This window comes from Bactrocera oleae, chromosome 4 (assembly GCF_042242935.1).
Source record: "Bactrocera oleae isolate idBacOlea1 chromosome 4, idBacOlea1, whole genome shotgun sequence".
Classification (NCBI taxonomy): Eukaryota; Metazoa; Arthropoda; class Insecta; order Diptera; family Tephritidae; genus Bactrocera; species Bactrocera oleae.
Genome location: NC_091538.1, coordinates 5,187,361 through 5,197,667, shown reverse-complemented (window position 1 = coordinate 5,197,667; position 10,307 = coordinate 5,187,361).

Genomic DNA, 10,307 nt, shown 5'->3' with positions numbered 1-10,307 from the left:
AAAGTAGAATTTTCTAACTAACAACAGCGAAGGACACTTCCGGTTAACATACATACATACTTACATATTAATACGAATTGATTTGTATGCGTTGAGGATTTCATTTAAATGCGCAAGGTAAAAGTAAAAAAAAGTAAAAAGGAATCAAAATAAAAAAAGCAAAACAAAAACAAAAAAACAAAATGTCGGCAAATACAAAGCCACGTAGCTGTTAGCATATATGCATTTATACAGTTCCACTGTAGAGTAGAAAATATGTAAAACGGAAATAATTACGCATACGCAGTGGTGCACTTAGCTAAATACAAAAGCTGCGAACGGAAGCTGTGTTGCGTCAAAGCAATCATGAATAATCATCATGTGCATGCATGCGCCGGAGTAATTACTATATTTTAGTAACAACAACATAAAAACTTTACAACAACAGCAACTAGTTACAACACCACACTTAATAAAATTATAAGCGCAATGAACCAAGCGTCCTTTACTCTATTTGCTTTTGTCACTGGCTGACAATGTTATGTGGCAAATGTTAATAGAGAAATGACAAAACTGTGGCAACTACCACAACAAACAACAACACGTTTGTTTTCAGCAACAACAACATGAAAACAAATAAATACACACGCAGAGCTTAGAAATTTTCGCCCCTTGTCCGCCCCATTTGTTGACCACATTTACCAAATGAAAATGTATGCGCACACAAGCCCACATAACTGTTTTGCAAACATGACAGCATATATTTGAAAATACGTTCGACATATGCAGCATGTGGTGGTGGCAGCGCTTGGCGAGCGGAAATCCAGCATTAGTTGCCCACAACATGGCAGAAGGACAGCAGTGGCGGCAGCAACAGGCCAGCAAGCGGCGAGTGTGTGTAACTGTATAACTGGGCCAGCTATGTAGTAACAAAAAAAAACAAGCGAAACAAGAAATAACGGTAATATAAGCATGCTACACAACAATAAAAAAGCATAGAAAATGCCAGCAGTGTTGCAGCCAGTGTGGCCATATGCAATCAAGAATGCGTGTTAGGTAAAAACAAATATACGAACGCAAACACACACACACACATGCTTATGCTGTATACGAAGCAAGCAGCGTTGAAATGTGCGGAAATGTTCGCCAAATGTCTGTCAACACGCTTTGCATTTGTAATTGTATGTGAATTCTCTTTTAAATGCATGTATGTGTGTGTACGTTTGAGCGCATTTGTGTGCGTGCGTGTTGTAAATTGTTTGGCGTTCACTTTCGTTGCAAGTTTCGGCGTTGTTTTTTTGCATATTTTGCTTTGCTTTCCTTCAATTTGTTGTTTCAGCGCTTACATATGTGTATCTACCGCTATGTTTGTGTGTGTGCGTGTATTTGTTTATGTAAATGCTTAACTATTGTCATACGCTTGCATACACGCGTTCGTAAATATTTATGAGCTCCTTCACTGGCTCATCAAAGTTTCAAGTGCATGCGCACACATACAAATTGGCATATTTAGCTATGTTTCGAAATTAAGATTTACGTAATATGCATATTTGTACGCCAAATAGTTTAATATGAGTGTGTGTATGGGTGCGTGAAGTTCTTTTATTTACACTAGCGCGCTCTCATTCAAATTTCCGGCAAATTTCACAGCATGAGGGATCGTAAATCTCTAATAGTCATGACTACACGTAGAGACACGCCTAAAACTTTATATCGACTTCTTTCTACCGACCATTCTCTTGAGGTCTGAAAACAGGAAATAATCGCTGGTGATCAATCTGGTCACATATTATCGTTGGCGAAAATAGCAGCTCAATTCAAGAAATTTTTTTGAAATTTTCGCTGATTTGTGTGATGTTGAATCTGTCGGTTGTAAGCTCACATGGCATCCATTTTGCTAAGAGCTTACGTAGACCCAAATATTCACGAGCTATACGCCCAACACAATCCTTTCACATCTTCGAAATGTTAACTAATTCGATCAATTTACGGGCTTCGAAAGGCTTTGCACTTTAAGATCTTCTTTAATTGCATTTTGCTGACCTCTGTCAAGTCTGAAAGTGTCATATGAGTGAAAAATACTCAAGATTCAACAGTAGTTCGAAAACCGTGGACACCAATTGGGAAAACGGATTGGCTGTCGGGGAAAATTGTTCCTTAACTACGTTCTCTATGACAAAAATTTCCGTTACACAGTTAATTTTATAGAATTTCAATGTTTACGTTGCTTTTCTAAAGTTTCTAAACTAAAAATGTTTAGTAACAATTGCTCCAGAGTTGACAAGGTAAAAAACTTAGTTTGTTGCCTCACAACTTTTTCTAAAAATTTATGACTTGCATTTGTTTACTAGATAATACAAATACTTCAAAATAGTGAAAATATTCGGCTAATATCAAACACTGCCATAAGCACCACTTATCTTCCAAATTTCACTAAATATGCCAACAACACTTTCACCGTCAATAAAAATAACCCATATCCATAATGCCTACCCGAAATTATCCAAGCAATTTCATTTAAAAGAAACCAGCTGCTGCCACACATTTTGTTTGCCACTACATTTATTAGCCCCTTCAAAGCATTTACGCGCACTCTTGCCCCGTTGCTGCACAAAATTGAATATTTAACACACATACTTGTACAGATGTATGTATGTATGTATGTATGCATATATAAATAGCACTCGTATGTGTGTGAAAATAAGATTCCTCGACGCATTTGATGCTTAAAATTGCATTCAAGTGGCAGTGGAAGTTGTGAAGTGGAGGTTAAAGTGTGTAAGTAGTTCTAGTTGGCAGCTGTGCGTGTCACGTTTCACGGCTGCCATAAAAAAGTGTGCACGTACGCACACCCATACACACATGCAAAAGCGCCCGGCGATAATATAAAAATGGGCACTACTTGCAGGCATACAAACTTAAATGGACTTTATTTTGCAAGTATTACACCTTGCAGCGCTGTTTGGCAATCATGAGGCATGCTTACCATAGCTCGAGGCGCAAGTGGGCAGCGCATGGCGGACCGTGGACCGTGACGCTCGGGGCGACAATTGGCGTTGCTTCGATTTTGTTTTTATTATTTTTATTTTCTCATTTTTAGTTTTTTTTTGTTGTCTGTGCAAAAGGAAGCTTAACTATGCGAGGAGAGTGTGCAGAGAGCGATGAGTATAAAAATAATTTTTATTTCTACAGTTACAACAACAAAGGCAACTGCAACAGCGGTAATTGGAGCGTAAATTTAGTGTTGCAGCAGTGCGAAGTCGAAAAAAGAAGAAAATTATGTCAAAATATAAATAAATTAAAAGGGAAAATGAGCAAAGTGAAAAATGTAGCAAAATTAGAGTGACACTAGAGTGTTTTTTTGAGCGCATTGAAGAGATTCGGAAACTATTTTGGTGCTTGGAAAAAATGGAAACAAGTGTTGAAGGTAGTGTGTTGTTGCTAAACAATAAAATGCAATGGAGTAGACATAATTTATGGTGAAAGGTGCAAGTGGAGAAAATTCTAAAGATGTAAGCGTAAATAAAAGGAAAACAAAGCTATTAATTAAAAAAATGTTGGCAATTTTTCAGTATGCAGTTATTTGGTATAGGAAAATAAGTGTCATGGATTGTAAGGTCCGTTATTTTGAAGTTGAAATGATATATTTATAATTGAAGACATATCGTGTAACGCGCAAAGTCCTATGTAAACTGTTTTACATAGATTTCGAAATATAATTAATTACATAAAGCGTAAATTTTAAATAATCTAAGCTTAAATGAGCACAAACAAAGTTGTCTTGGGTTACATATGACAGCTGACAACAGCAAAAGTTGACACAAAGTGTTGTATGAGTTGTTAGTCCTAAAGAGTAAACCCTAAAACTAGCAAAATTCACAAAAAAGTATCTGCATCGCATTTGCAAATTTTGACAGATAGTAACTGACACAAATAAAGTGTGGTGAGTGTGATCAAATCTGAGAGATCACAAAACAAAGAAATTTTTTTTAAATTAGTTTTTATAAAAATTGTCAAAAAAATAAACCCTATAATATTAATATATTTTATTAATATCGTCAAAAATACATGAAGTTATTAATGATTGACAGTTGACAGCTGATAGTAAAATTTGACATAGAATGTGTAAGTCCTGAAGAGTGACTGCTTGCCTGTTTTGACAAATGACAGTTGACAGTTAAATTTGACATACAATAGAATGTGTTGTAAATCCTGATGAGTGACTCTAAAGGAATGTACATGTTGCCTATTTTGACAGATGATAGGTGACAGAAAGTGTGGTTTTTCTGATCATTCTGTAAGTGATCTTTCAGTCACAGAACAAGGAAAATTATTTTCATATAATTCAAATGACTTTTCACAATGTCATTCTTAGTTGACAGCTGACAGAGGACGGGGTATAAACGTATCTAATTCATTAATTTGCTGTATTTTGATCATATTCGATTGTATTATGACTCTTAGAGACGAAAATATATTAAATACTGTAAGCCATCTCCAGATTGATAGGTGAGAAACTGATTATAAGAATATGGGACCGAATTGATGTATATATCTTTTATCAATCATTTTCAAAGTGGTAGGTGACAAACTGATTATAAGAATATGAGGCTGATATGTAAAAATATCCTTGATATGTTAGCATATAAGCTTTATTTGACAAATCCGATCCATAACGATGACGTCAAAGTTGTTTTGTGACACTTCATAAATGACAGCTGACAGTTGACAGGCTTAAATTATAAAGTTATAGTTAACGAAATATTATGTATGCAATTTTATGGGGTCAATAAGATTATTGGTGAAAATATTAGTATATATATATAAAACTAATACATTCGACTGATATTTTTTCTTTTTATTAATTTGTTTATTAAAAATTTCATTTGCTTTAAAACTTTCACTAGCTAGACAACGTTATGCATACATATCTTGGCTCGCTGCACTGGCTGCTGGCTGGCAGTAAGGCCGCTTAATTTGTAGCTTCGCCAGTGGCGGAAGCCATGCTTTATTAGTTGCGCGCCTCAACCAGCAACCAACAAAGTCAGCAACAAGCAGCAACAGAAATTTACAACGGAATCCAATGTACAATACAAATGTGCATATATATGTACATAAACATGCACGCAGTAATTTGGGGAAGGTTTTTGGGCCACTTTGGTGCCTTCGGGGTTAATTAAAAGTTTGCATAGGCACTGGCGCTTGGCGATCGGCAGTGGAAAAGCGAAAGCGCAGCAGTAGCAGCAAAAGCAATAGCCGTAAGCAGAGTTGGTGAATGGCGCGAATAAAAGCGATATAAGTTGAGAGTGAAAAAAAAATTAAAAATAAATAAAAATTAAGAAAACCGCGCAGAAGTAAATAGCGAGCAAAGTGACCGCAGTAAAAAGTGCACAAAAGGGCAAACGGAAAAAACCTGAGGTTTGCAGGAGTTTCGGTCACAACGCGCAATCCCGCTGCGAAGAGCGAAGTCATGGGTGTGCGAGCTTTTACAATTTAAATATATTCCTTAACTTTCATTTTTATTTTTTTTTGGCTTATTTTTTGCGAAGAAAATTTTTGTTTGCTGACAGAAATATACAATTTTTTAAAATTTTTTGCATTTCTTTTAAATTGTGAAATTAATTAACTTTAAACGAGTTTCGCCTGCTGTGCATTCCTGCTGTGCTGCCTACATTTAGACGCTACATTTAGGTAGCTGAAATGCTGTACTGCATATATTTAGACGCCTAAGGGAGCTAGAATGCTATGCGCTGCATACATTTAGGCGATCGAGATAGCTAAAATGCTATGCGCTGCATACATTTGAACGCTTGAGGCGGCTAAATAAATGAATTAGCAGAGTAAGAATTTTTTTTTTAATTTCTGTATAATTAAACGCGAGGAAGCCTCGTCGAGTAAGCAAAGTGCCGAAATGGCGTCGAGAGAAAAAAAAAAACGCAAATGACAATTCCCACATAATTTTACAAATATTATACTAAATTGTATACTTCATTATTTCTTGCGTTTGCTGTTCGCGCGTAATTTTCGTATTTCAATGGTGACCTCCTTGCTCGTATTTAATTAACTGTACTGTGGCGAACGCTGCTGCTGTGCCTCCTTTGCCGCCATGCCTCAAAAATGCAACACTGCAGCGCGTTCCTAAAATGCTAACCACTGACGTCGACAAAAAGTAGATACTGCGCTGGAAATATTTTGCCTGGAAAATTTATTTTATTTTTGGGTGATACAAAAATTTATACACAAAATGCTGTGAATTATTATGCAGCAGCGTTGTTGCTCTGCAACTTTTGGCTGTGGCATGTTTATGTGGCTTACCGCAGCGCACGCTAGCTTTCGCCCAAATGCCAGCGCTGAGCTTGAGAGCGGAATATATAGATGTATTTTCCTCCTCGGCGCATGGAATTCGTGTTTGCTTTTCAATAATTTATTTTTATTTTACTAACTGTACTAATTTTGTGTGCCATTTTTGTTGTGGTTTTCTTGCAGTATGCTTAAAATAAATATATGCCAACTTTCTAGTTTTTCCGTATTTTAAACCACTGTTCCGACTGTCTGAATCCTCAAAATGCTAACGTTTCCTGTGCCGGTTTTCTTTCCGGGTTTCCCCCTCTTAAATTGTGTTTACACTTATATGTACGAGTACATTTTCATTTATTTATATGTGTGGTACACATTTAACTCGATTTTGCTTAATTCACAGTCGTTGAACTTTATTTTCTGCCTTTTCACCTGATTTTCATTTCTTCTCAACTGCGACTAATTCGACCGCACCGAAATGCCAGCGCGACGTCGTCTCGTGCGCGTGCAAAGTGTGATGAAGTGCGTTTTGTATGTATGCATGTGAGTGTATGGGTATATGTGCATGTGTGTATGCGTTTTCACTGTGCTACTTAACATAATCAAGTCGTGAGCCCGCTTGGCTGCGCAGGCATTGGGCGGTCGTCGTTGCTGCTTTAGTGGTCGGTAATGCTTACTTAATTATCTAAAAAGCGGAAATGTGAATTTTACTTGTTGCCATTTGCAAGTTTTTAAACATGCACTATATATATGGGTGCCGTTGACTCGCTTTCATTGCATCCCTGTGGGAATATTATTCGAAAAATATGATCTTGCTTTTTCAAATTCAACTCAAATTTAAATTTTCTAATAGCCGAAGCAATAATAAAGTCAGGTACATTATTGTTATTAAACTAGCGGCATAAAACATTTCCTAGATAGAAAAAGCTACCAAAATGACAGTCAATAGCCAGTTACAAATCTAGGTTATTTCCATATTCTTAGATCGGTCAGTCATGGTAACGGATTATTGAGTATGTGATTACGAATTAGTTATTGAGGGTTCGAATTCCGACACATCCACAGCGTAATTTATCAGCAAATCTTCAAATTGCGACACTTGGTAGAGAAAGTCAAACATACCCCTCTCCATTAGGCCTTTGCAATGCTGAGAATATTCTCTTTGTATTGAAATCTTTCAGAATTAGAGCCTCGGCATTGTTTGCAGTTCTAATCTAAAGTTTCACAATAGTACAATTCTAGGAAAATTCATAGGTTCACACATTTTAACGGAAACCACCAAGCTTCATCTAATAAAATGTTGTCAGTGGTTAAGCTTCCGTACTGTATATGGTAGGTACAAGACCGAGCGTAATAAGAGTGGCATCACTTTTTACTATTAAAAGAGAGCTTAAGATGAGAGTTGTATGCGACGAGAGATGACCCTGTCTGTGCTATATATGTACTTTCAAAGTGATTTCAGTATTTATAATACTTGTTTTAAGGTAGCCGAAATTATGGTATATAAATTCCTTATTCACAACACTATTTTTTCGGAGATTTTAGAGTGACCTTAAATAATAATTAATGCCAAATGTTATGACGATATCTTGCGAAATAAAAAAGATTTCCACACAAGGACTTGGTTTTGAACGCTCAGTTTGTATGCCAGCTATATACCATAGTAGTTCGTTCTCAATAATATATTCGGAGTTTGTAGCATTATTTTGAGCAATAATCTATCCCGATTTCGTTAAGATATGCTATAGTGGTTCAATATCGACGGTTTCGACAAATGCGTAGCTTATTTGCGGAAAAAAGGGTGTGTGTAACGATATCTCAAAAACTGTGGAACTAGTACGCCTTTACGTGTATACATATAGTTACACTTTTCAGGATCTCCGATGTCTTTTTTTGTGCATTAGAAACTTCGTGGCAAACATAATATATCCTGTTCAGTGTATAAAAATTAGGAAAAATATGTTTGCACATTCCATTTTTGCTATTGTGCTAGCTTAGAATTTACTGCATGACATTCTTTCGAAAAAAAATTATCGAAATTGCGCAGATTTCAAGTATTTCACACGAACTTACGCAAACGTCAAACTATTTGAAAATGGCAGTGTTGACAGCACTCATAGTTTGACAAGCAGTAAAATAAATAAAATATTTTAACTTCAGCTACGAAATACCGAAATGTAAAAATATGTTCACCAGCGCGCAAATCGTTTTAAGTTTTCATGTTTTCGCATTTTTATTGCAGCTCTCAAATATTTTGCCATTTTATAATTTTTGCTATATTTTCGCACAATTTTTCTTTTTATTGCTTTTATGGCACATGTTTACACTTGCTGCTGCTGCTGTTGTTGTTGTTGTTGTCCTTTTTTGTGTCATTTAGCACGCAAAATTTTTATTAACTAACAAATGTTCACACGCTGTCACCGGAAACTATTTTTGCGCGCGCGAATGAAATTGCGTTGTCAACTTGGCTGTTGTTGTTGTAGTGGACATGCTGCTGCTGTCAGCGTGGCCATCACAGTTGCTACATTCGCCGCTAAAGCGCTTATCACTTTTGTGCCGCACTTTTGTCACTCTAACGGCTCGCTTGCTGCAACCTTTTTTTAGTTTTTATAGTTGTTGTTGCTATTTTAGTTCTATTTTGTTTTTGGCGCCCTTGCGCTTTGTTGTTGGCGCAGCAACATGCTTGAAAAGCTGGAAAAGGAAGCTGCTCGCTGCGATTTCATATGTCGACACTGTTTTTGTTGTTATTGTTGCTGTTGTTGCATATACATATGTATAGAGCTGTCATATGTTGCGCTCGCACACCGTATGCTTTTGATAACTGAAACGTGACTTAACCGACGTCAAGTCCGAGCGCGAGTGACTAAAACACAGCGCAGCAGCAGCGGCGTCGGCAGCGACTGCAATAACCGAAAATAACAGTAAAAAGCGCACAGCAAGTGAAATAAATGCAAATGCTTGTTTTCAACATGTATGTGTGTGTGTGTGCGTGTTTGTGTGAGTAATGCAAAACCGAATTTGTTGTTGCTTTCCAATAGCAAAACACTACCAACAATGAATTGGTGAGTGCGGTGTACGAGAAGAGTGGCGAGCGAAACAAATTTTATGCGCCAAACTTTTGTTGTTAGTGATTTTTGTCGTCTCATTCTTTTTCCAGTTCTAACGGAATCATTTTTCAGCCAATTTGTTGGCGCATTTGGTGCGACAATATAATTGTTTAACTTTCTAATTTTACAGTTATTCCATTTTTGGGTTTCAACAATAATATAGTTGTCGTTGTTGTTATGTAACATACAACTTTATTGAGTGCATTATCGAATTTCATCTATACAAAAGTGCTTTCAAAAGTTCATACATATATTAATTTGCAAATTGTTTCAATTTAAGGTGTCGGCGTTACATCGGGGTACGACCTTCGCCATTTTGTGAAATATGTTGAGATTTGCTATTATGTGTCATTATAAGTTAGTGTTATTGCAGCAAATATCCATTTAAGTGAGCTAAATAGGTAGAGTATTTGGTAATTCGCTAGATTTCATTCGTTGAGCACCTTTGATTGTAATTCTTAACAAGGTTATGAGATATTGGAGGGCTATAAGATCTCACTGATTTTGCCGCATTTTCTGATCCATCACAGACACTAACAGGGGCTGATGATCACGCTTAAACAAAACATCCCTTTGGACCAAAGTTAAAATAAAAAAATTGTGATGGCTCAGACATGTTTTGAGACGAGATCCAGACACAATCACCTGGAACGCTAGCGACAGGAATCCAACAGGCAACCGACGTAAAAGCCGACCCGCTCTAACCAAAAGAAGGAATTTCGTCATCGAAATATCTAAGGTCTAAAAGATCTAAAAAAGTTGGAGTAAAATCAAGAGACTAACACAGTCTCGAAACACAGTCTCGAAATAAATGGTGGTCCTTTACTCTCCTCTCTCACCAAATATATATTAACAGTAACCTCATACATGTCTGATTTATTCTTTATAATTAATATTTTTCTGTCGTGAAAAAACAGTTGTGGT